The 25,928-nt window shown below is 40.0% G+C and overlaps 1 long non-coding RNA gene across 3 annotated transcripts; it reads left to right on the forward strand.

The window, feature by feature from the left end:
• The first annotated feature begins 5,176 nt into the window (after positions 1–5,176).
• On the forward strand, positions 5,177–24,048 carry LOC119869261. Of its 3 annotated transcripts, none has more exons than XR_005387390.1 (5): positions 5,177–5,692; positions 6,111–6,259; positions 6,768–6,982; positions 8,140–8,269; positions 23,728–24,048. It is a non-coding gene; the product is annotated as an uncharacterized LOC119869261 (long non-coding RNA). The 3 variants fall into 3 exon arrangements; XR_005387389.1 differs by having other exon boundaries at positions 5,180–5,556; XR_005387391.1 differs by lacking the exon at positions 8,140–8,269 and having other exon boundaries at positions 5,205–5,556.
• The last annotated feature ends 1,880 nt before the right edge of the window (positions 24,049–25,928 follow it).

Here is a 25,928-nt window from a genome sequence, read left to right on the forward strand (position 1 = left end):
CTTCTAAAAGGATCTCAGTCTTCATTCTTAAAGCCTTTACGTTTTTGGATGAAGTTCAGTCCCATTGTGAAGAATAAGGTGCTTTACTCAGAGTCTACTCATGTAAATGTAAACCACATCGAAAAATACCTCACAGCAACATCTAGACTGGTATTTGACCAAATGACTGGGCACTATAGCCTAGCCAAGTTGACACATACAATTAACCATCACATCTGTGGTCCAAATAGAGTTTATACTATTTGATAGAAGGCCATGTTCTTTCTTTCCAGTTTTTTCTCTGTTCAGTACCATCTGTTTCTATGAAAACACACTGACTTATTTAGGACTTTTATGTATACTGTGAGTTTTCTGTTGTAAACACAAAGATTATCTTAATCTAGTTTTGGAATAAAACATTTAAGATCTCCATCAAGTGATGCTGAGAAAAAAATCTGGGTTTGGGCTTTATGCAGATGTGACTTAGGAATATTCCCCTACCACGTTACAACTGTATTAATTTGGTTTGGATAGCTAAACCCTTTCCTTCTTAATTTGCTCAACTAAAAAGTAGGGAGAATCATACCCATTTTCCAGTAACTTGTTAAGTTCTAACTGGGGAAACATTTATGAAATTCTAGTACAGCATCTAGTATATGAAAGGCCATCTATATGATCAGTACAGAAAAACCTTCCCTGTCTCTGAACATTTAGTAGTTCCACTCGTAGCAATTTTCCTCCTAGAAGACTTAAACATTTTTTCCATTTTAAGTATAAGCCTCATTTCCCTTCTATTCATGAAGTATTGCATTTTAACCACTGATAGATAAATTAGATGATTTTAAATTAATATTTTACTCATTTATCTAACAAATATTTATTAAATGTCTATTAAATCCCAAGGATTGTTCTGGGTGCTGGAGATTTAACAGTGAAGACGATAGATAAATTCCTTGCCCTTTTAGCTTGGATATTAGTGGGAGAGACTCTCAAAGAAAGAAATCAATAAGCATAAAATCACACTACAAGTAATATCATATTAGTCAGGGTAGGCTAAGTGATGCTGTGGTAAGTCACTAAATCTCATTAGCATAATTACAACAAAAGTTTATTTCTTGCTCGTGACAAGTCAGTGGCTGGTTCAGGTGACTATTTGAAGCAGCTATTCTAAGCCTTCCAATATGCTTCCTCCATCTAAGCACATGCTTCCATCAGGGAAGAGTGGACCAGTGAATCAAACAGCAACAGTTAAAAGCTTCTACATGTATCACTTTTGCTTCATATTTTTATTGGCCATAGCAAGTCACATTGTCATGCCTAATTTCAATGAAGAGGAGAAATGTGACTCTTGGTAATCCTAGTGGTAAAGGAGAAACATATGTGACTACCACAGTATTAAGTATATAAAAAACAAGAGAATAAATAAGTATTTTTAAAAAGATAATAAAACAAAATAAACATAAGTTTTCAAGTATATCATTGTTTACATTTATAATAAAATATGTATTTAAAAAATTGGGTCAACTTAAAGTTATTTAATAACAATTATTAAAATTTAGTATTTAGATAAGAGGAAAGGCATTTAGGTCATTTATGAATGACTGATGTTTAATAGATATTGAGATGTTAAGTCTACTTGAGGACAAGGGTGATGGTTTTTATATTGCTATTCTTGGTTATTTAGGCACATACAAGATGCTCAGTAAAACTTCATTGAAGTTAATAATGTTCATTGTTTTAAATTATTCTTCTCCATTTGGTTGACTGTCTTAAAATATAGTCCATTATAATTTTGCTCAGAAGCAAGGCCAATTTTCATTGTTTTTATCTACATTAAAATTTTACATTTAATTATAGTTTAAATTTGGACCACAAATGCTTGAATCACTAGTGGTCTCTTTCTCCTAGTTTGTCTCGGGTATGTTCCTAAACCATGGGTATGTCCAGTAGGACAAAAGACTACTACTTTACTGTTGGAGTTTGTGATCTACCATCTTGTCTTCTAAAAACAACAACAACAACAACAACAACAACAACAACAACATTTACCTTTAATATCTGTTTGGCAACTGCTGTGTTGAAGAGATTTCACAAATTTGAATATAGAGGGCAACAAATACCGAGTGGCAGTTTTGTTTGTTTTAATTTATTCATGATCATGAATGTAAGAATAGTATACTTGCTTTCAAAGATAGCATATGATGATGATGGTGATGATGATGGTGATGATGATGATGATGATGATGCCTCTCTCTCTATTGTTCTTTCCTTTTGCTTTTGACTAAGTCTTTGTCATTTAAAAAATAAATCAGCCAGAGAGAGGACCCAGTTATTCTTTGACTGGATAGATCAAGAGCAAACCAGAAGAGAATCTCTGTCTCTACCCAACTGAACCTCGTTTCGGTACCGTCACTTCTCTATTTATGGATGGTATGTCTGAGATGTTGTCTCTATCCTAGAAACCAAGAACTTGTCTTAAATCAGTGCCTCTCCAGTCTGTGCCATGAATCCCGTGAATCTGTAAGAGTCCATGCCCTTTGATGAGTTTGCTGCTCTTGGATTTGTACAAAATTTGTTTGTTACTTGGCAAATGGGACACAGCTGGCTTCTGATTTAGAGAGTGTTTTAAATTAGTTACCTCCTACCTTAACTTGATCATTTAAATGGAAAGCACTATGGCTCCAACAGAGTAGACATGATATAAAAACCATTTCCGACATGAGTATCTTGCCTCCTCAGTTGTGATGGCTACTGGTATCTCTGAAGGAAAATAAATAATAAACAAACAAACAAACAAATAAATAATAATAAATAAATAAATAAATAAATAAAACACAGGTTCTGCGATTCTCACAAGTGGTAAACTGTCTTTGCATTATTTAAGAAAAGCTTTAAGTGTTCGATGAATGTGCTTAGACTAATGACAGTTGATGCCAAGAATATAGCAATAATCCAATACCATTTTGTAAAGTGGCAATTTGTGTAGAAATTGCAGAAAGCATCAACACATGCCGGGAACTTTACATATAAGTGAGCTATAGCGTGGGTGAAGGAGTTATTTATTTGGCCTTTCATTTGTAAATAAGACACTAATCTTTTCCTTCCAAGGAGTAGCTAGGCCAGTTATTAGTAAAAGAATATTGATAGCCTTTGCTCATCATGGCAAAATTGAGGATCCTGACCTTAAAAGTCTTAGTATTTGGAGGAGCCTTAATAAGTCATTTAGGAGAACAGCATTCTATAGTTGAAGATGGCTAGATCTATAATCAAAATATTTGGGTAGAGTCCAGGCTATACTATTACCTGTCAGCAATTTAGCTTTCCTCATCAAGGCTTATATGATCTGGTCTAGGGAACCTCTCTAGTCTTGTTTGATAGTCTTTACTTCTTACTTGCTCCATTTCAGTCCCTATGCCATTTCTCACACATTTCAAAAGAAGTGTTCTTGCTGCCAGGCCTTCTGTTCTTCCTGTTCTTTCTGCCTGGGATGATCTTCCCCCAGAGACAAGCTGACATTTATTGGGCAGATCCAGTATGTTCCAAGGCGTTATAAATGCTTTGCATGTTTGTTGTGGTGAATTTTCATGATAACCGTATGAAGTGTGTAGTGACACTGGATGGATGAGAAAGGAGGCAGAGTGATCTGGCAAAGGCAGGATTGGAACGAAGGCCTTGGCTCTCACAAGAAGTGCTCTCATAGTACACAACACCCAGGGTGTGGTTCCCACTCTTCCTTTAACCTCAGAGCTCTTTCTTGGTGAGCATTTCCTGACTATCTTATTTAAAGTGGAATTCCCGTGACTCTTTCTGTTTACTTAGCTTTATATTTATGAACAGTACTACATATTACCTGATTGATAATGCCTGTTTACTTGCTTACTTCTTTGCTTATCTCCCTCACTAGAATATATATTCTATGAGGGATGGACATTGTTCTGATCCGTGTTACCACTCTATCCCCTGCATCCAGAAGTGTACTGAAATGTACTGAGAGAGGATACGAATTGACTTAGAATTTTTATCGGGTTTAAGGTATCTTACTCTTCAAACACTTGCAGAGCACCATTTTGTGTCAGATTCCATGACAGTTTGTGGAAATAGGAACGTGAATGAGAATGATGGGGACTCCTACTTTTCTGCTTTTCCTGATGCTTTTCCGGCATCCTAGAAGAAACAAACATGCAATTAACAGACAGTTGCCCAGGATAAGCATCCTTTTAGGGCAAATATAAGGTGCAGCAGGGAAGGGAGGCTTTAGGGAAAGCTATTCCGAGGGGTGATATCCATGTTGAGAGCTGAAGGATGGGCTGAATGGGGATGCAAGACCATTTGGGGCAGAGCAGATGACAGAAGTCCCTGAGAGGGCACATTCCAGTTTATTATTTTTTTAAAGATTTTATTTATAGAGACAGAGAGAGAGGGGCAGAGAGACACAGGCAGAGGGAGAAGCAGGCTCCATGCAGGGAGCCCGGCGTGAGACTCGATCCCGGAACTCCAGATTCAGGCCCTGGGCTGAAGGCAGGTGCCAAACCGCTGAGCCACCCAGGGATCCTCCGCACATTCCACTTTAAAAGCAGTTCACTGTGACTCAGATATAGACTACGAGGACCAGAGTTTACTGTCTGAGGCTGGAGAATAAAGTTGGGTTTTCAAGGGTCTTGAAAACTATTCCAAGAAGCCAAGACTTTATTGTCTGAGCATTGAGATGCCACTGAATGATTTTTAAATCAATGTAGTTTTGATTTAGTATCTGATTCCGTTTACCACCTTCAGCCACATAAGTTGGCAGCATTTCCACTTTCTGGATGGGACGAATAAGGCCCAGAAGAACACATTTCAATGTTGGTGGAATTGATTTAATTCTCTTAATGACAGTGATATCAGGGCTTCTAACTCCTACCTTCCCACCCTCTCTCCTTCCTTCTTTCTGGTTGTTATTCTTGTCAAACATAAAGCTATTTATCCACCATCCTTAACTTTTTCCAAGGAATATCCATGCACTCACACAGCTTCTAATAACCAGACCCCTGAGTGAAAGCCAGTGACCTCACGGGCGGCAGGGCTTGTTTGTGGCTGGATACCATATTGTGCACCGGGCTGGAATTCTCTGTTCTTCCTCACTAGGAAGCTGGATTTGTACCAGGAACCTCTTATCTGAAAAGGCAGCTCTAGGCTGGGGAGAACAGAGCTGGTTTGACGAAGTGGAGAGGCGCTCAATGTTGGTCTGGCCACGCTTTGGGCATGCGTGAGCGCTCACAGCAAAACACAGCTGGCATGTCTAATTTTAGCCTTGACTGCCTTGAAAAGGGACCCTTAAAGGAAATATATTTTCGCTGAAACCATTTGTATTATAATGTAACAGCTGACAGACATGTCAGAATATTACTTATTATTGGTGGGGAAAAACTCTGTCAGGTAATTGTGCTTTTTTTTGTGATGACATCGGGAAAGTGATTAAAGCATCCCTGAATCAAAATCATCATAGATAGACAGTGAGAGAACCAGAGCTTTTATTTATGAAGACGCCTGTAAACCTAATGGGATACCTCCTTTGATGCTTACAAAACGGATGTAAGGGTAAGAATGATCATTTCGGCTATGGCAAGTGGGTCCTTGTGATCTGACGATGCAGGGCTTGCTAATAGTAGTCCTGGCATAGACTCTCAAATTTCTTCAATGCTTAGCATCCTCCGTGTCGTCCGAGAAGTAAAAGGTTAGTTTCTGGACCGGGTCTCGGATTCATCTGGCTTTCGTATGTTAACAGGTTCTGAAAGCATCTGGGACACACTTGTTCCATTTTAACCAGCACGGGTCGTCCGTCTGCTTTTATTTTTGTCTTTCTCTTCCTTCCTCCCTTCGTCCTCTCTTCCCTCCCGTGGTCTTCTGTGTTTGCTTTAGCAGTGTGGCTTACCTTGCCACTTGGCAAGAAAAAAAAGGCAGCTCTTGTGTGGGGTAGATGGAGGGAAGGATAAGCAATAATCCACCGCCCGAATTTGAGTTCCCTGGGTTCAGTTCCAGCGGCAGCAGCTTTGCTGCAAAAATTGCTTTGCTGTTCGAGATAGCCAGCAGAGGGAATCAGGACTTTGCTTGCAGCAGGGGTTGAAGCAGGCTTTTTTTTTTTTTTCTTGGAGGAAATACTGCAGCTTTCTGGACTGCATACCCTGCTCCCTGGAGAGGTTCCACCCACCAGCTGGAAGGAGAGGAAGTGAATGAAAGGACAGGAGGAGCCCGAACACCATGTCACTCTGGAAGGGAGACAGCAGCAACCAGGCTGTGCAAGGTTGTTTTGTTTTGTTTTCTTTTCCCCTTTCTCTTTCTTTTTTTTTCTTTTTCATTTTTTTGTTTTCTTTCTTTCTTTCTTTCTTTCTTCTTTCTTTTTTTCCCTTTTTCTTTAAGGTGGGGAAAGAGACAAACAGGAGACAGGAAGCTGATCTGCAAGGATTCAGAGTTGTGCTAAAAAGACTTTGATTTTTTTCTTCTCTCCCTCTTTACAAACGCTGGCAATTGACATCACTACAGACAGCCTGGGTAGAGAACAAAGTGCCTCATCCCAAGTGGACCCTGGCAGCTGGGGGAAGGAAGGCAGGATCTGGGAAGGCTGTGTGTGTGTGTGTGTGTGTGTGTGTGCGCGTGTGTGTGTGCGTGTGTTGTTCTACCAATACCTTTCCTTTTTTCTTTCTTTCTTTCTTTCTTTCTTTCTTTCTTTCTTTCTTTCTTTCTTTCTTTCTTTCTTTCTTTCTATTTTTTTGGTGTGTTTCTTTTTTAAATTCCTGCCGTGTTGGAACTAGTGAGTGGTGGAAGACGAAGGATCTCTGAAGCCTCATCAGTCATCGGGACCATCAGGAATAGTGGTTTAAGAGGACGCTCGGCCTGGGGCACCATACCGTGTCATCGAGTTCCCTGCCTCAGAGATAAAGATTCCAGCTACATGGGTAAACGCCTGGATCAGCCACAAATGTACCCCCAGTACACTTACTACTATCCTCACTGTCTCTAAACCAAGGTATGGCTCGACCCACAGTCTGGCAAGCAGTGTGTATCCTGCACTTGGGATGGGAAACAGGCATGTGGATTATTATTTACCTCCCCTTTCCCATCACCTCTTCCTGCTTCTTTGAAATTAGTAACATAGCAATGGAGTTAATGAGGCAGAGGAGAATATGAGAAGAAAGCAAGCCCTGGGACTGTGGTTTTTCTCTTCTAGCAGAGATAATAGTTTCGCTCGTGTTCCTTTGTTGTTATTTGGCAACATAAAGATGTTCCTGATATCCGTAGTAAAGTGCTTTGCAGATGGACAGGGTTGTTAGAAAGGAGATTGTGACAGTGATTATCAGGAACAACAACGATTTCAGAGGCTTTTCTGGTGAGCTGTTCTTTGTGGCTCTGAAAGGGTTTTTCTCACTGGATAGGATGCACCAGGGTGGGGGCAACTCAGACTTTCAATCACAGAGTATAGAATGAAAGAAGGTGTGGGAAGGTATAGTACGACTAACTGACGTCCCGTAGAGTTTGTTTGGGTGTGCTTTTGTTTTTGTGTATTTGCCTTACATATTTTATTTTATATGGAGGGTGATCAAGACTCTACAGACTGAAGTTTGGAGCTTTACAATAGATGTTCTTTACTTTTCGAAGCTCTGTTTTTCTGTGCTGGCTGCCATCAGGAGGCCTGTGGGTCTTGAAACGGGATGAAATATAACTGATGATAATTGGACACGAATTGGTTAAATACTTTAGTCTTGGGATCCCTGGGTGGCGCAGTGGTTTGGCGCCTGCCTTTGGCCCAGGGCGTGATCCTGGAGACCTGGGATCGAATCCCACGTCGGGCTCCCGGTGCATGGAGCCTGCTTCTCCCTCTGCCTATGTCTCTGCCTCTCTCTCTGTGTGTGACTATCATAAATAAATAAAAAAAATTAAAAAAAATTTTTAATACTTTAGTCTTTATGTGTGTGCGTAAATGACCATTACGGGGCCAGTGGAAAGCCCACGTAACTAAGCAGTGGGCAGTGCCAACCATGAACTTGATCCTGCAGTTCAGACCTGAAAGGCTCTCAGGTGTGAAATCACTGCTCCAATTTGTCAGTTAAATTGGACTTGATGAGTTGGGGGGGAGGGTGTCGGTAGAGTTATCGCTTTGAATGTATGGGTTATGTTTCTTTACAGGTGATATTAATTTTGTATCGCATTAGCCAGACTCCACTGTCTTCTTAATAAATAAATATGCGGAGAGTGACCAAGGCGTGCCTGAGTGATCTGTGCTGCCACCGGGACTCGTTGATGGGATTAGTGTTCGGTAATCCATGCTGTAGTTAGCTCTTATTTATTCTGTCTCCTCCAACAATGCCTATTTGTAAACCAGACGAGGCAGCAGACTTTCCGAATTCTATTAAAAATTGTTGCTTTTTTTTCTTTCTTTTTCAATCGCTCCATGACTCGCCCTGCCCCTGCAAGGTCTCCTCACATTGCTTTTTGCCCTTGTGAGCATTTAGTTTGTGGGGCTGCTGCTTTAGTAGACCAGCCCTCCTGCTCCCGTGCAGTGCAGTGTGTTTTAACTCTTTGGGGGATTGGGTGGAGAATGCTGTCTGCCTTCCTCAAGGAAATGGCAAAGCAAGGGCTAGTCTAAAAGAGGAAATTTATAGTCATTCCTCATCCCCCCCCCAAGAAATAAAAACAACAAACCCAAGGGTTCCATGAAAAATATCGGACATTCCATCCCTTTTACTCATTTGGCTAAATTTTTCCAAATGTTTCAAAATTCATGCTTTCTTTTTGGTTCTTTTTTTGACTATGAAGCATATTCAGAAAGGAAACTTTAGATAAAAATGAATGGAATAATTGCTTTCCTGCCTGAGATTTCTTTTAACTTATTGCTAGCAGGAAATAATGTCTTGCACATTATATTAAGGACAGGATGTTGGATGAGCTACACTGATGGGAAGTGTGTGTGTGTGTGTGTGTGTGTGTGTGTGTGTGTGTGAAGAGAGAGACTGGGAGAGGGAGAGAGAGAGGGATTGAGGTAAAGAAAGTGCAGTGGTGAGGGAAAAGAGGAGAGCCTGAAAAACATAGAGGGAATTTAAAAAAAAATCTGTTTTGGGGTCCTGTGTAGTTTAGTGTGTAGACAGGCAGCATCTGGATCTTGTTACTTTCAAGCTAGTCAAAGCCATCAACTTCTGGAACATTTTTAAAGAAGGTAGATCCATTAGGTGACCTAAACTGATATTCGGGCAATCAGATCAGGGTGGATGGGGAATATAGGATCAGCTACTTTGGCTATCATGGTAGTTCATATTGATTATGTTGCAAACTTTCGACAGAGCTGTGAAGTTGTCGAATACTGTTTCGGTGGCTCTGAAATGATAGACATTAATAACATTCCTGGAAGCTGAAGATGTGAAAACGTGCCCTGCTTTGAAACTTGGGCACACAGGGAATGAGAATAAGGATCAATCATACTTTAAAATGTGGGGACTTTCTGGCAGCATGAATACTATGTAAGAAAGTACTATCATGACCCAGTATAGCATGAAAACAACTGGGTTATTTCAGTGTTGTCTTTTTGCTCCTTTTATATTTTTATCTTAAAATATTACCTATAATAATTTTGAGGGGAATACATGCTGCTCATGTTTATTTGGTAAGCAAGCCTTGGTGGAATTCACAAAATCTACAGTCCTAGCCTTGGCTTATAGTTATAATCTATTTTAAAAATCAGAGCTATTTAAAATGATACTGATACATAAAGAATACTTATGGTTGATAAAAATAGAGTTCTGTGGTTGACTATAAAAGTCATATTCTGGTGACATCATAATAATTTAAGCTGTCCTGTAAAACCAGGTGTTCTTAACTAATCAACAAAAGCCATTTACTGACATTAGTTTGGGGTGAAGAATCTTTATGGGGTTCTTAAAGAACTCAAGGTGTATCATTGCATTTATTCAGACAGTACAAAATACTGAACGTTTTCTTTCTACTTAAATGTGTGTGTTAGATACAGCTGCTCTTTTCTTATGATAAAACAAAATGAGAGTAGGGTGTCTAAATAAATGGAAAGGTTTCCCTTTCCTCCAATGCAATTAAAGTTTTAGAAAAACTTGGGGCACTTCCCTGCTTTCTCTGATCCTCTTATTTTCCCATCACATTAGAACTAATTCACTACCTTTGTTGCTTAAAAAGAAAAAGAAATTAGAAATAAGTTACTTATGCTTCTCTCCCTTTGAATAATTTTCCAAATGCTTAAATTATTATATTAGATAAATGTACATAGAAGTAAAATGAAAACCCAATGACTAGCTGATAGCTATCTTGTAGCGGTATTGTTCTAGGATGCATGTTTTCCAAGACCTTGCATTAAAAGCTGTCATTTGTCAATTTTCTTTTGGCCATTTTTCCCCCTATTAAAAGAAGCAATTTAAAAAAGAAACATTGTGATTGAGCAGAAAAGAAGCAATCTTGATGACATGTTTTAATACTTACATAAGAGCCATAGCCAGATTTAAAAAAAAAAAAATCTTCATCAAAACGAATTTGCTCTTTGAAGGCCACCAGGATAATCAGCAAACTTTAGAGAAAGGGGACCAAAAAATAGCTCATTAGCTTAATGATAATATCCATAATCACGTTTGATTGAGTCACAACCTAATATTTCTCAGCAATTTTGTTATAGCCCATTCAAAGCAAGCAACCTGTTGCTATTGCATTGTGAGACCCAGGGTGAATCGCAATCTGAGTTATTTTGTGGAGGGTTTCTTGGAAAGGCAACTTAATCATAACTAGGAAGGCTAAAAAAGAGTAAAACATGGTCACAGCCTGGTGAATTGATACTTTGTTGCTGAGAAAGATATTTCCCTCATGTGTGGTATCTGGAAAACTTTATCATCTCCCCAAAACTTTAAAATGCATCCAAACGCACACAGCAAGCTAGTCCTTCCTTCCATTTCCTTACCCTGACCGGGTCACGATGTTTCTACCGATCCAGGGCATGGTTTCTACTCATGCTGCTTTTCCATCAGCCTACTGCTTTCCCACCTTGGACCATCTGCTTCCCCTGAAGATCTTGCAGAAAGATCTGTGGGACCCAACAGAGTTTTTCTGGCTGCTGGTACTCAGATCGTATTCAGAACCTGGTGTGAAGTTGGAGTTGGGGTCAGGTATAGGGAGTAACTCATCAACTGCACACTGACTTCAGGCTGAGTTTCCAACCATCTGCAGCCTGGACAGCTGCTCATCTCTCAAAGTCTAGCTAGAGCCCGATTGATTGTGCCATAGAGAGAGCAAACACTTGAAACACGAAGGACTAAGGAGTAGGGAAAGGAAGAGAGAGGCTCCTATGGGGCAAGGGATATTCTCAAAGATGTGAATGTACAGATCCTTCAAAAGCAAAACAGGACAACCCCTTAACATGCTTCTTGCACATGAAAATGTAGAAAATCCTGCAGAGGGAGGGAAAGAGTTTAGGATTTCCTTAGTACTTCCTGCCTCAGATTTGCATTGATAGCCAGAGTTGGTAACTTGCCAGTTTTAAAACAGCCTTGAAAACTCCCAAGTTCTGTTTTCCTTTGAAAGGCTGAAACATACAAAACTGGTTTTCTAAAAATTGTCCAGCAATAGAACCTTGAGGTACAACTCCAAATATGTCTTTCGCTTCAGGGGGTAATATGAGAGCATGAAACTATGATAAATCTTGTTTGTCTCATTTGAGAATGTACACAATTTTAATTGGTTTTGAATAAGAGAAAAATAGTAACAAGGGGCCACTCTCCCTTTCTAGTTGTCCTGTTTTCTTTACCTCCCCCCCATATTAAATTATCTTTGGAATTGTCTTTTCTATAATGCAGCCATTGTTTTCACAGTACTAAGTTTAGTGCCTAGCTAAAAGGAGGAGCTATGTAAAAAGTTCATGTTGTTGTTGTCTTTCTCTCCAGAATCATTCTTAATTCAAAAGAAACCTCATGTCAATTTGTTCTAACAGTATCTTCCTAACAGCTTCCTTTCGCTTTCTCTCAGTTTGGGAAAAGAACAATAGAATTATAAATCAAAATTATTTCTCTGAAGTAATTAAATCTATTAGAGGGTTGGAGGTAGGGGTGATTTGCAGGGAGGGAGACAAAAGAAGAGAAGTAGGATGTAAGTTCATTTCAGGTCTTTCTGGCTCCAGGAATTCTGGAAAGCGTCATTATTGCACTAATATGATTTTACACAATCCTTTTTGACATTATCAGTCTTTTTGGCAGAGAGAGGGCTCAGTCACAATTACGTCCATGCCAAATTCTAAGAAAACCAGTCTTTCTTTAAAAGAAAATCTTTGTAGTGTTGGACTTCTTATTCGGAGTAAATGGTTGATGTTTATCCACAATTGGCTTCGAGTACTACATTAAAATTGTGTTTTGTAGCAGTCTTGTAAGCCACAGCTGTATGTGATTAAATAGTGTAATATCAAAAGCGTGTGAGAATAGGCTTTTTTATGCTATAGCTGTTGCACAGCAAGAGAGCAGATGGAACCAGAGGGAGAGCCAGGGCAACAGTGTATTTATGTGTTGTAATACCTGCGTCGAGGATACACATTGCTGTTTTTTGCAGTAGTGGGAAAATGCTGACGTATCTTGGATGTCATTGAAAAATACACTTTTTGAAAATGGACATGGACCTATCATACCAATTTTTATTTTAAACAGAGAGTTACTGTTTTATTAGAAAACACATATTTACCGAAGGGTCCGAAACATTTGCAAGTGGAAGGATCATAATGATTTTCCATGCAGCACACATTCAAATAACAAAAGTGAATTTCTCATTTCTGTTTTGAAATCATAACTTTTTTGCTTTTTTAAAAAAAAATTTAAATGTTTTTTGCTGCTTTAAGCTGTGGAACTATTGTAAGAAAATCATCAGGCCATTTATCCCTAAAAAAGAGTGACAGGTAATGAGGAGAACAAAATAGGCGGTGGTATGATTCTTTTTTTTTCTTTTCAGATATTTGGAAATATAGTATTTGGTTTTGTATGCCTATTGTTCCTTTGTGGCCACTGTTAAGAAGTACATACTTGTACAAAGGGACACACTTTTGGGTCTATCTCTTTAGCAGGATATCATAATAAGGAGATTTATTTTTCATGGGATGGTTAAACTATAAAGTTCTTGAAAGAAAATATTCATGAAACCTGTCATCTTGAGTTTTCTTGAGCTTGTGAATCTATAGGATACTAATAAGAGATTTACTAGTACGTCATTGTTTTCAGGGCCTTGAAAAAGCCTATAGAAGTAGCTGTTGGTTTTCAAATTTCAGGCATTAAAAAGCAATTTGGAAAAGGAAAAAAAAAGAGGGGGTTGACAGAGATAAGTTGGATTCTGTTTGTTTTGTTTTTCATGTTGATATAAGCAGCAAATTTGTTCACATTTAAACTTTTTTTTTTCATGTAGATTTACTGGTCAGGAAGTATATACCATGTGGAATCAGTAACTGGATATAGCTTTGGAATTCAGAACATTGACATCTAATAGATAACAAATTTCAAGAGTATGGATAACAAATGCTGAGTCATGGAGTCTGGTTTTGTTTTATTGTTGTGGAGGGAGGGAATTCTCTGATTTGTGTGTCAATGGATTGGTTTCAGGTTCTCTAAGATCTCTTCCAGGCTTAGTATTTGTGACTCACACTTTGAGACTAAATGAGCCTGCTTTGATGTATTCGTGGTACTGGGAGATGACCTTGGTTTTGTGCTGTCAATGAGTTTTGTTCAGGTCCCCATCCTTTCTCCAGAGCAGATCAAATACTGCTTTGCCCACTCTGGTGATTGATGAATTTAACTATCTGCTTCCTTTGCCAATCTAAACCCAGTGTACCAAGAGAAACACATCCATCACCTGGGAGTGGGTGGAGAGCAGCTCCCAGGGGTAGGACAGAATGACAGGCATCATTTAATCATGGTCATTGCCAGCTTTGTTATCGTGGTTAAAGTTTTCTCCTTTGGGTAAAATTAGAGCTTATCTAAAGATGGTGACAGTGTGATGCTTTACTTTTCTTCATTTAACTTCCTCTCTGCAGGTGGTTTCAGAACTGAATGGGTAGGCATATGTTTGGCCTAACCAGTGGGGTGATGGAGGCAGAAGGATTGCCTCATTAAGGCCCTGACAACCCTAGTTTTGTGAATGAAACTAGGAGCTAGTGCCAATATGGAAATGACAATTGATAGATGAAATACTATTTTGACTGGAGGTTATAAATCCTTAAAACCCCTAAATTGCTGAATAGTAGTCTTTAAAACATGAGAAAAGAATACTATAGTAACTCTAGTATATGGAGTAGTAGGAGCAAGAGAATTACTTCTCCGGGACACATAAGCACAACCGTTATCTTTCTGTCTTTTTCTCACTAAGTACCCTTCTCATTCCCCCAAAAGCTCCTATTAGCTGAATTAATGAAAGTAAATAGAGGGACGCCTGGGTGGCTCAGCGGTTGAGCGTCTGCCTTCAGCTCAGGGCATTATCCTGGAGTCCTAGGATCCAGTCCCACGTCAGGCTCCCTGCACAAAGTCTGCTTCTCTCTCTGCCTACGTCTCTGCCTCTCTGTCTCAGTGTCTCTCATGAATAAATAAATAAAATATATTTTTTAAAATAAAGTAAATAGAACCTTGAATTTTGTTTTTATGAATGATAGCCAGATAGAAAAAAATAGACTTGACTTCATACATAGTTCAGGCAACCCTGATAATGTCCTGTCTTATTGTGTGGAAAGTAAGAGACAATGGAAGAAAAATAAATCTTGCTATATTCTAAGTATTGGTACTAATTATTTTAGGTATGGAGTTTTGGTTTCAGAGTTAGCTTTCCTACCATTATATTGTAGGGTTAAGAAGTTGGTATACATCACACTTCATATGCTAGAATCTTTGGCTATTTCATTCTTAACTAATGGTTTTCAAGCTGAATATGAATCATGCATAGAATTTAAGGAGAGTTTTTGAGGAGCCTTCCTATTTTTATCTCGTGTACTGCTGTCTATTTATCTTAGTCACATTGCTGATTGAGGACGATTTAATGAAAACGAAAATGGAAAACAGAATACTAACTGTCTGGGTTTCTGGACCGGTTAAGATACCTTAAAAGGTTTCCTTACATATGCGAGTCATATTTGAAGCTATTATCGATGTCTGTAAACTCTCATATTGCCCCTTTTAAAACTTATCAGTCACATAAATTGGGTGGTGGCACCCTGACTATAGCTCCTGTTGAGGTCACTTAGCATTCAAGCAAATATACTTTTGAGCTCCTAGCTAGTTTCGAGTGGATGAAGTATTTGAAGGAGTGTGTACAAAGCTTGGAATAAAATTTCAGAGATTGTTTTCTAGTGTATCATACAAAAAACCCATCTGACATACTTACGATGTTTCATTTCTTCATCTCTTCTCAAGAGATGAGAAAAACACTTTTTTTGACTTGGTACTTGTCCCTGGAAGGGTTGTGATACTCCTGAATTACCCTCGGTCTTGCTTTCGGCCCCTAGGCCTCTTGTCCCTTGCTGTGCATAGCAATTCAAACTGAGCCATTAGAAATAAGGATGTTGTATTTCAGTATAAGGCAGGAAATTCTGGAAAAGCATAAAATTCTGATGTCCTTTTTAAACTTATTCCAAAAAATTAACCACTGCTTTTTTTTTATGATAGTCACACACAGAGAGAGAGAGAGAGAGGCAGAGGGAGAAGCAGGCTCCATGCACCGGGAGCCCGATGTGGGATTCGATCCCGGGTCTCCAGGATCACGCCCTGGGCCAAAGGCAGGCGCCAAACCGCTGCGCCACCCAGGGATCCCTTTTTCTTTCTTTCTTTCTTTCTTTCTTTCTTTCTTTCTTTCTTTCTTTCTTTCTTTCTTTCTTTCTTTCTTTCTTTCTTTCTTTCTTTCTTTCTTTCTTCTTTCTTTCTTCTTTCTTTCTTTCTTTCTTTCTTTCTTCTTTCTTTCTTTCTTTCTTTCTTTCTTTCCTTTCTTTCTTTCTTCTTTCTTTCTTTCTTTCTTTCTTTCTTTCTTTCTTTCTTCCTTTCTTTCTTTCTTTCTTTCTTTCTTTCTTTCTTTCTTTCTTTTCTTTCTTTCTTTTTTTCTAATAAAAATTTATTTTTTATTGCTGTTCAATATGCCAACATACAGAATAACACCCAGTGCTCATCCCATCAAGTGCCCCCCTCAGTGCCCACAACCCAGTCACCCCCACTCCCCGCCCTCCTCTCCGTCCACCACCCCTAGTTCGTTTCCCAGAGTTAAGAGTCTTCCATGTTCTGCCTCCCTTTCTGATATTTCCTACCCATTTCTTCTCCCTTCCCCTCTATTCCCTTTCACATCTTCTTTATCCATTCATCTTTCGATGGACACCGAGGCTCCTTCCACAGTTTGGCTATTGTGGACATTGCTGCTAGAAACATCAGGGTGCAGGTGTCCCGTCGTTTCACTGCATCTGTATCTTTGGGGTAAATCCCCAGCAGTGCAATTGCTGGGTCATAGGGCAGGTCTATTTTTAACTCTTTGAGGAACCTCCATACAGTTCTCCAGAGTGGCCTGCACCAGTTCACATTCCGACCAAGCGTGCAAGAGGGTTCCCTTTTCTCTGCATCCTCTCCAACGTTTGTGGTTTCCAGCCTTGTTAATTTTCCCCATTCTCACTGGTGTGAGGTGGTATCTCATTGTGGTTCTGATTTGTATTTCCCTGATGGCAAGTGATGCAGGGCATTTGCTCATGTGCTTGTTGGCCATGTCTATGTCTTCCTCTGTGAGATTTCTGTTCATGTCTTTTGCCCATTTCATGATTGGATTGTTTGTTTCTTTGGTGTTGAGCTTAATAAGTTCTTTATAAATCTTGGAAATTAGCCCTTCATCTGATACGTCATTTGCAAATATCTTCTCCCATTCTGTAGGTTGTCTTTTAGTTTTGTTGACTGTATCCTTTGCTGTGCAAAAGCTTCTTATCTTGATGAAGCCCCAGTAGTTCATTTTTGCTTTCGTTTCTTTTGCCTTCATGGATGTATCTTGCAAGAAGTTACTGTTGCCGAATTCAAAAAGGGTGTTGCCTGTGTTCTCCTCTAGGATTTTGATGGAATCTTGTCTCACATCTAGATGTTTCATCCATTTTGAGTTTATCTTTGTGTCTGGTGCAAGAGAGTGGTCTAGTTTCATTCTTCTGCATGTGGATGTCCAATTTTCCTGGCACCATTTATTGAAGAGACTGTCTTTCTTCCAGTGGATAGTCTTTCCTCCTTTGTCGAATATTAGTTGACCATAAAGTTGAGTGTCCACTTCTGGGTTCTCTATTCTGTTCCCCTGATCTATGTGTCTGTTTTTGTGCCAGTACCACCCTGTCTTGATGACCACAGCTTTGTAGTACAACCTGAAATCTGGCATTGTGATGCCCCCAGCTATGGTTTTGTTTTTTATTTTTTTTTATTTTTTTTTAAACAAGCTTTTTTTAAATTTTTATTTATTTATGATAGTCAGAGAGAGAGAGAGAGAGAGAGAGAGGGAGGCAGAGAGAGAAGCAGGCTCCATGCACCGGGAGCCTGACGTGGGATTCAGTCCCGGGTCTCCAGGATCGTGCTCTGGGCCAAAGGCAGGCGCCAAACCGCTGCGCCACCCAGGGATCCCTGGTTTTCTTTTTTAAAATTCCCCTGGCTATTCGGGGTCTTTTCTGATTCCACACCAATTTTAAAATAATTTGTTCCAACTCTCTGAAGAAAGTCCATGGTATTTTCATAGGGATTGTATTAAACGTGTAAATTGCCCTGGGTAACATTGACATTTTCATAATATTAATTCTGCCAATCCATGAGCATGGAATATTTTTCCATCTCTTTGTGTCTTCCTCAATTTCTTTCAGAAGTGTTCTATAGTTTTTAGGGTATAGATCCTTTACATCTTTGGTTAGGTTTATTCCTAGGTATCTTATGCTTTTGGGTACAATTGTAAATGGGATTGACTCCTTAATTTCTCTTTCTTCAGTCTCATTGTTAGTGTATAGAAATGCCACTGACTTCCGGGCATTGATTTTGTATCCTGCCACGCTGCCAAATTGCTGTATGAATTCTAGCAATCTTGGGGTGGAGGCTTTTGGGTTTTCTATGTAGAGTATCATGTCATCAGCAAAGACGGAGAGTTTGACTTCTTTGCCAATTTGAATACCTTTAATGTCTTTTTGTTGTCTGATTGCTAAGGCTAGGACTTCCAGGACTATGTTGAATAGCAGTGGTGAGAGTGGACATCCCTGTCTTGTTCCTGATCTTTGGGGAAAGGCTGCCAGTGCTTCTCCATTGAGAATGGTATTTGCTGTGGGCTTTTCATAGATGGCTTTAAGATGTTAGGAATGTTCCCTCTATCCCTACACTCTGAAGTGTTTTGATCAGGAATGGACGCTGTATTTTGTCAAATGCTTTCTCTGCATCTAATGAGAGAATCACATGGTTCTTGTTTTTTCTCTTGCTGATATGATGAGTCACATTGATTGTTTTATGAGTGTTGAACCAGCCTTGCATCCCGGGGATAAATCCTACTTGGTTATGGTGAATAATCTTAACGTACTGTTGGATCCTATTGGCTAGTATCTTGTTGAGAATTTTGACATCCATGTTCATCAGAGATATTGGTCTATGATTCTCCTTTTTGGTGGGGTCTTTGTCTGGTTTTGGAATTAAGGTGATGCAGGCCTCATAGAACGACTTTGGAAGTACTCCATCTCTTTCTATCTTTCCAAACAGCTTTAGTAGAATAGGTATGGTTTCTTCTTTAAACGTTTGATAGAATTCCCCTGGGAAGCCATCTGGCCCCGGACTTTTTGTGTCTTGGGAGGGTTTTGATGACTGCTTCAATTTCCTCCCTGGTTATTGGCCGTTCAGGTTTTCTATTTCTTCCTGTTCCAGTTTTGGTAGTTTGTGGTTTTCCAGAAATGCATCCATTTATTCTAGATTGCCTAATTTATTGGCATATAGCTGCTCATATGTTTTTAAAATCGTTTGTATTTCCTTGGTGTTGGTTGATCTCTCCTTTCTCATTCGTGATTTTATTAATTTGAGTCTTCTCTCTCTTCTTTTTAATAAGGTTGGCTAATGGTTTATCTATCTTATTAATTCTTTCAAAGGACCAACTCCTGGTTTTGTTGATCTGTTCCACAGTTCTTCTGGTCTCGATTTCGTTGAGTTCTGCTCGAATCTTTATTAACTCTCTTCTTCTGCTGGGTGTAGGATCTATTTGCTGTTTTTTTTTCTTTTTTCTCTAGCTCCTTTAGGTGTAAGGTTAGCTTTTGTATTTGAGTTCTTTCCAGTTTTTGGATGGCTGCTAGTATTGCGATGTATTTCCCCCTCAGGACTGCTTTTGCTGTATCCCAAAGGTTTTAAACGGTAGTATCTTCATTCTCATTAGAATCTTTATAATTTCTCCTTAATTTCCTGGTTGACCCTTTCATCTTTTAGCAGGATAGTCCTTAACCTCCACGTGTTTGAAGTCCTTCCAAACTTCTTGTGATTTAGTTCTAGTTTCAAGGCATTATGATCTGAGAATACACAAGGGACGATCCCAATCTTTTGAAATCGGTTCAGACCTGAATTGTGATGCAGGATGTGGTCTATTCTGGAGAAAGTTCCACGTGAACTTGAGAAGAATGTGTATTCATTTGCCTTTGGATGTAAAGTTCTGTAGATATCTGTGAAATCCATCTGGTCCAGTGTATCATTTAAAGCTCTCGTTTCTTTAGAAATGTTGTGCTTAGAAGACCTATCCAGTGTAGAAAGCGCTAGATTGAAGTCACCAAGTATAAGTGTATTATTATCTAAGTATGTCTTAACTTTGGTTATTAAGTGATTGATATATTTGGAAGCTCCCACATTCGGGGCATATATATTGAGGATTGTTAAGTCCTCTTGTTGGATAGATCCTTTAAGTATGATATAGTGTCCCTCTTCATCTCTCACTACAGTCTTCAGGGTAAATTTTAGTTTATCTGATATAAGGATGGCTGCTCCTGCTTTCTTTTGGGGACCATTTGAATGGTAAATGGTTCTCCAAACTTTAATTTTCAGGCTGTAGGTGTCCTTCTGTCTAAAATGAGTCTCTTGTAGAGAGCAAATAGATGGGTCCTGCTTTTTTATCCAGTCTGACAGCCTGCGCCTTTTGATGGGGTCATTAAGCCCGTTCACGTTCAGAGTTACTATTGAAAGATATGAGTTTAGTGTCATCATGATACCTATTTAGTCCCTGTTTTTGTGGATTGTTCCAGTGGACTTCTTCCTAAAGGGGAATTTTGAGAGTCCCCCTTAAAATTTCTTGCAGAGCTGGTTTGGAGGTCACATATTCTTTCAGTTCCTGCCTGTCTTGGAAGCTCTTTCTTTCTCCTTCCATTCTGAATGAGAACCTTGTTGGATAAAGTATTCTTGGCTGCATGTTTTTCTCATTTAGGACCCTGAATATATCCTGCCAGCCCTTTCTGGCCTGCCAGGTCTCTGTGGAGAGGTCTGCTGTTAATCTGATATTCATCCCCATATTAATTAGGGATTTCTTGTCTCTTGCTCTTTTAAGGACCTTCTCTTTATCTTTGGAATTTGCAATTTTCACTCTCAAGTGTCGAGGTGCTGAAGGGTTTTTATTGAATTTAAGGGGAGATCTATTTCCTGGATCTGAATGCCTGTTTTTCTGCCCAGATTAGGAATACATATTCTGGCCCTCTGGCCGTTTCAGCGCCCTCGGAAACCCCAATTAAATGTAGATTTTTCTTCCTCACACTGTCACTTATTTCCCTTAATGTATCCTCATGATCTTTTAATTGTTTGTCTCTTTTTTCCTCAGTTTCTCTCTTTGCCATCAACTTGTCTTCTATGTCACTCACTCATTCTTCCACCTTATTAACCCTCGTCGTTAGGACCTCTAGTTTGGATTGCATCTCATTCAATTGATTTTTAAGTTCTGCCTGATTAGATCTAAATTCTGCAGTCATGAAGTCTCTTGAGTCCTTTGCTTTTTTCTAGAGTGACCAGTAGCTGTATAATAGTGCTTCTGAATTGGCTTTCTGGCATTGAATTGTAATCCAGATTTTGTAACTCCGTGGGAGAGTGGACTAGTTGTGATTCTTTCTTTGGAGGTGAGGTTTTCCTTCTAATCATTTTGCTCAGTGCAGAGTGGCCAAAAACAAGTTGTATTGGGAAAAGGAGAAAAAGAGGGAAGAGAAAGAAGAAAAGAAAAAGAAAAAAAGAAGATAGAAAAAGAAAAAAAAAGAGAAGAAAAGAAAAAAAGAAAAAGGGGGGGAAACAGAAATCAAAAAACAAAAAACAAGGGGGAGTATCCTCTGATTCTGTATACTGTAAATCCCTCGACTTCCCCTGGAACTTTCCAGTGCTGCTTGGTTAATAATTTGTTTTTCCCCTGTCCGTCTAGCTGGTGTTCTGGGGGAGGGCCCTGCTGTGCTGATTTTCAGGTGTTAGCACTTGGGGGAGCTGCTCAGCCCCCTGCCTGGTGCAGGGCTCAGTGCGGGTTGTTTACCCCGCGAGGCCCCAGGAGGAACAACCGCAGTGGCGGGGCCAGCTCTGGAGCCCTGGAGTCAGCTCCTGCAGTAGCCCCAGAGCTCTCCGTCTGCAGGGCCTGGAGGCTCCGGGCCGGGCCGCTGATCTGCTCATTCGGGGCAGGAGCGTCCTCGCTGTCCTGGGCCCTCCCGGCCTCTGCCCGACCCGGGGGGAGGCCGGATCCTGGGCTGTGTCCCCGGCGCCCTGGGCTCCCGGCCTGTGCTGGTGGGTTCGCGCTCCCGCTCCGCAGCCCCCTCCCCGCGAGCCGCCGCCCGAGCCCCTCCGAGCTGCTCCGGGTCAATGCGTGCGTGCGCTGCAGCCCTTTAGGGAGCTCGGCGCGCTCTCCCCAGGGCGCGGTGTCTGTTAGTGTCCCAGGGGGCCTGAGGGCACCCCCGCCCTCCTGGGGTCCTGCTCCAACTGCCTGTGAGCCCCTTTCCCCCGGGAAGGTCGGTGCAGCTCCTGCTCCTCCGGGACGGGGCTCTCCTGTCCTGGGGACACTCGCCCCGGCCTCAGCCTGGCTCCTCGCGGGGCCCCTCCCCCTTGGAGGCCTTTTGTTTCTTTATTTCTTTTTTCCCGTCTTCCTACCCTGGTAGAAGCGCAAACTCTTCTCACTGTAGCATTCCAGGTGTTCTCTCTTTAATTCTCAGGCCGAATTCATAGATTTTCAGGATGATTTGAAGATTATCTAGGTAATTTGGTGGGGACAGGTGACTTGGGGACCCTACTCTTCTGCCATCTTGCCTTTTCTCCTCTCTTAATATTAGAGATATTTGGATGGCTGCATTGAACTCATATCATCCTGCAAATAAATATCCTTTTTAAATTTATTTTTATTTTTTTAGAGATTTATTTGTTTTAGAGAGTTCAAATGAGAGAGAAAGAGAGAATCTCAGGCAGACTCCCTGCTGAACCCAGAGCCCAATACGGGGCTCCATCTTACCGCCTTGAAATCATAACCTGAGCTGAAACTTAACCCATTGGGCCACCCAGGCACCCCTAAATAGCTTTTTAATATGCAAACACAAGCACTAGATTTAAGCAAAAACCTTCACTCCATAAAGAAAATGTGCTATCCTCCCTTACTTATATTTCTGTGACTACTGAATGAATATACCAACTGGAGAAGATAACAGAGCTTTCTTTTCTGCTCTACTAAAGTTCACCATGTATTTTTTTTATACTAAGCCTTGTGTAGACTTTAACTTTTGTTCAATATGTTTTAGTATCTCAAAATCTCCAGAAAAGTTGAAATTCGATGCATTTTCTTTTAAAAGGATAAAAGGTTTTAAAATCCACTTTTATGGTTCTCCTTGGTGACTGAAGATATTAAACTAAATTAATGATAAATTGAAAGGACAACTAAACCAAGCAGATGTAGGTGAAGAAATTTTTCCATTAGAGTAACATTACTGAAAATGCAGATTATAGTAAGAGATGTATTTGGCTAAATTTTAGGGAGCCACTTTATGAAGTAAACTCAAAAAAGCATTTCATTAAAAAAAGGCATTTCAAAGCACTTTTCCTAGTGCTGATATTTAAGAAAGACAGAGAAGGGAAATATTAAGGCCTGGGATTAATGAGATTTATAATCTAGTAGGAGAAGGAAAATAAACCCACATGGATATGTGTGTGAAAAGGACAACCATACAGTATATTACTGAAATAAATTAAAACCCTAACATCAGGAAGAGTGCTCACTTTGGCAGCACAGATGCTAAAGTCAGGAAGAAAGTTTTTTCTTTCTGTCTCAGCCACCTCTACTCTCCACTTACAGATACAGCTTACCTGACAAACATCCTAAAGCTTAATTGGTACCATTTCCTTCCTGGCATCTTGAGCACAGCAAAATATATTCTCCACTATCCTAGCAACTTCTAGTCAAGATTCTCATCTAATATGATTCTTATATAAATATTCAGTGCCCTTAGAATTTAAAATAATGGCTGTGATTTGGCAGATCAGTAATGTTATTTTCTAGACATATTTTGCCCACAGTATTTTTTCCACACAGTCCTCCATGCCATCAGATATGATGCCAACCTCAGAAGCAAAAGTTACTTTCACTTCATTCCGGACATAACTTCTCATCTTTTCTAAGTAGCATCCTTTAGTTTTGTGAATATCTTTATTCCATTTTAGAGACCCATCTTCTTCCCATTATGGTTGATAGTATTCATAATTAATTGAAGGTGAATGTATGTTACAAACAGAAATTTCTTTTTTTTTATGATAGTCACACAGAGAGAAAGAGAGGCACAGGCAGAGGGAGAAGCAGGCTCCATGCACCGGGAGCCCGACGTGGGACTCGATCCCCAGTCTCCAGGATCGCAACCTGGGCCAAAGGCAGGCGCCAAACCGCTGCGCCACCCAGGGATCTCCACAAACAGAAAATTCTTTAGAACTCTGGAGAGGCAATCATTCATCATATAGGTAAAAATAATGGCATTGCTTCTGCCTTCCTGGAGCTTATGGGCTGGGAAAGACATAGAAGGTCTTTACTTCTCAGAGATACTGTTTCTCTTTAGTTCATGTCAATAAATCTCCCTGAATCATTCAATGAATTTTCCTCTTTCTTTTCTCAATTCTGTCCACAGATACCAGATTAATTTTTAATGCCCCTCTCTTATCTTATGACTCATTTGCATAAGAACCTAAATGATTCCTGTATGCCCCCCAAATCCCCCCACCCCTGCCAGTATTAAACTCCTTAGTGTAGTATATAGGCTGTCTGCAATTTAATTCAACTGATCCTTCCAATCCTCTATCATAATGTAAGAACTTACATTTAACACTGCATTAGGGACATGTACTTTGATGACTTTTTGCATGTATTTTCTGATTTGCAGCTGACAATAATTATATGAGATATGTAGTATGTATGCTGATTTTTTTTCAGATGAAGAAACTAAAATATAAAAAGTTTGCACCATCACCTATTTCCACACAGATAATGAATGCTGGCTCTGGGATTAAACTTAGTGTTATTTGATCTCACTTGTTCACTACAGTAAGTTAAATAATGGCCCCCAAAGATATCAGGTCCTAAACCCTGGAACCTGTAAAACCTGATATCTTATTTAGCAAAGCCTATGCAGACACATCTGCATAATTAAAGTAACAATCTGGAGGTGGAGCAATTACCTGAATTAAATGGATGAACTCTTAATGCAATCACAAGTGTCACTACAAAAGTGAGGCAGATAGAGACTTGACACAGACACTAGAGGAGGCAGCAATGTGACCATGGAGGCAGAAGATGGGGAGTGATGTGACTACAAACCAAGAAATGGCAGCAGCTACCAGAGCCTTCAGAGGGGAGTACCCTCTCAATACCTTGCTTTTGGCTCAGTGATATTTATTTCAGACTTTTGGCCTCTGGAACTTGGAAAAATTGTTTTCTATTGTTTAAAGCCTCCAAGTTTGTGATCATTTGTTACAGCAGCCACGGGAAATTAATGCAAGAACAGAAACTCTGTTCTACACTGCCACCTATAGGCAAATTCTCTGGTTCCCAAATCAGAATCCTCTCAGTAGGAATTAGATGGCCACAGATCTGGATACAGGGACATTACTTCCAAGCCTGCAGTAATAAATACTTGGGTAGAAAAGTCAGATAACCCAAACCTGAAGGAAATGAGGTACCCAGAGTCCAGGGATACTCTTCAAAAAAAAAAAATTGCATCAAATTAGAATTAGAGAAGCATCGCAGAAGACATAGGCCAAGAGCAACCCTAAATAATGATGTTAGCTTCCTTTACTTGTTATACTGAAAGAAAAGTTGATTCTTGAACTTGTCAGTCCTAATCCTGCAAGATAGAGAGAGCTACTTGTTTCTTTTTTTTTAATTTTTTATTAATTTATGATAGTCACAGAGAGAGAGCGAGAGAGAGAGGCAGAGAGAGAAGCAGGCTCCATGCACCGGGAGCCCGACGTGGGATTCGATCCCGGGTCTCCAGGATCGCGCCCTGGGCCAAAGGCAGGCGCCAAACCGCTGCGCCACCCAGGGATCCCGAGCTACTTGTTTCTAAAGGGAGAGATTCCCATGTAAGAACAAACTAGTAAGGTAGGTTTAATGAATGTAGTCACATGTACTCATTGTTGGGTGAACAGCTGCAAGTAGGTGTATGGTTTAATGACGTGGCAACATAAAAACAGATCTCTGGGTATATGTAAAGCTTTGGGCTTTGACTGATTCTACTCAACATGTACATCATTAAGTGCTAGCAACAGAAAGACACCAGGATCAAGATGCAGATTTCGTCACCTAGGGCTACACATCATTCAGTGACAAATTATAATAAATTAAACCAGATTGAATTTATAGGCACAGCTTGGAGATATTGTGTCTTCAATTCCAGACCACCAAAATGGCAAGTATCTCATGAAAGTGAATCAACTGAATTTTTTTTGGTTTTGCACTGCATATAAAGGTTA

Source organism: Canis lupus, unplaced genomic scaffold (genome assembly GCF_011100685.1).
Source record: "Canis lupus familiaris isolate Mischka breed German Shepherd unplaced genomic scaffold, alternate assembly UU_Cfam_GSD_1.0 chrUn_S460H621, whole genome shotgun sequence".
NCBI classification, from domain to species: domain Eukaryota; kingdom Metazoa; phylum Chordata; class Mammalia; order Carnivora; family Canidae; genus Canis; species Canis lupus.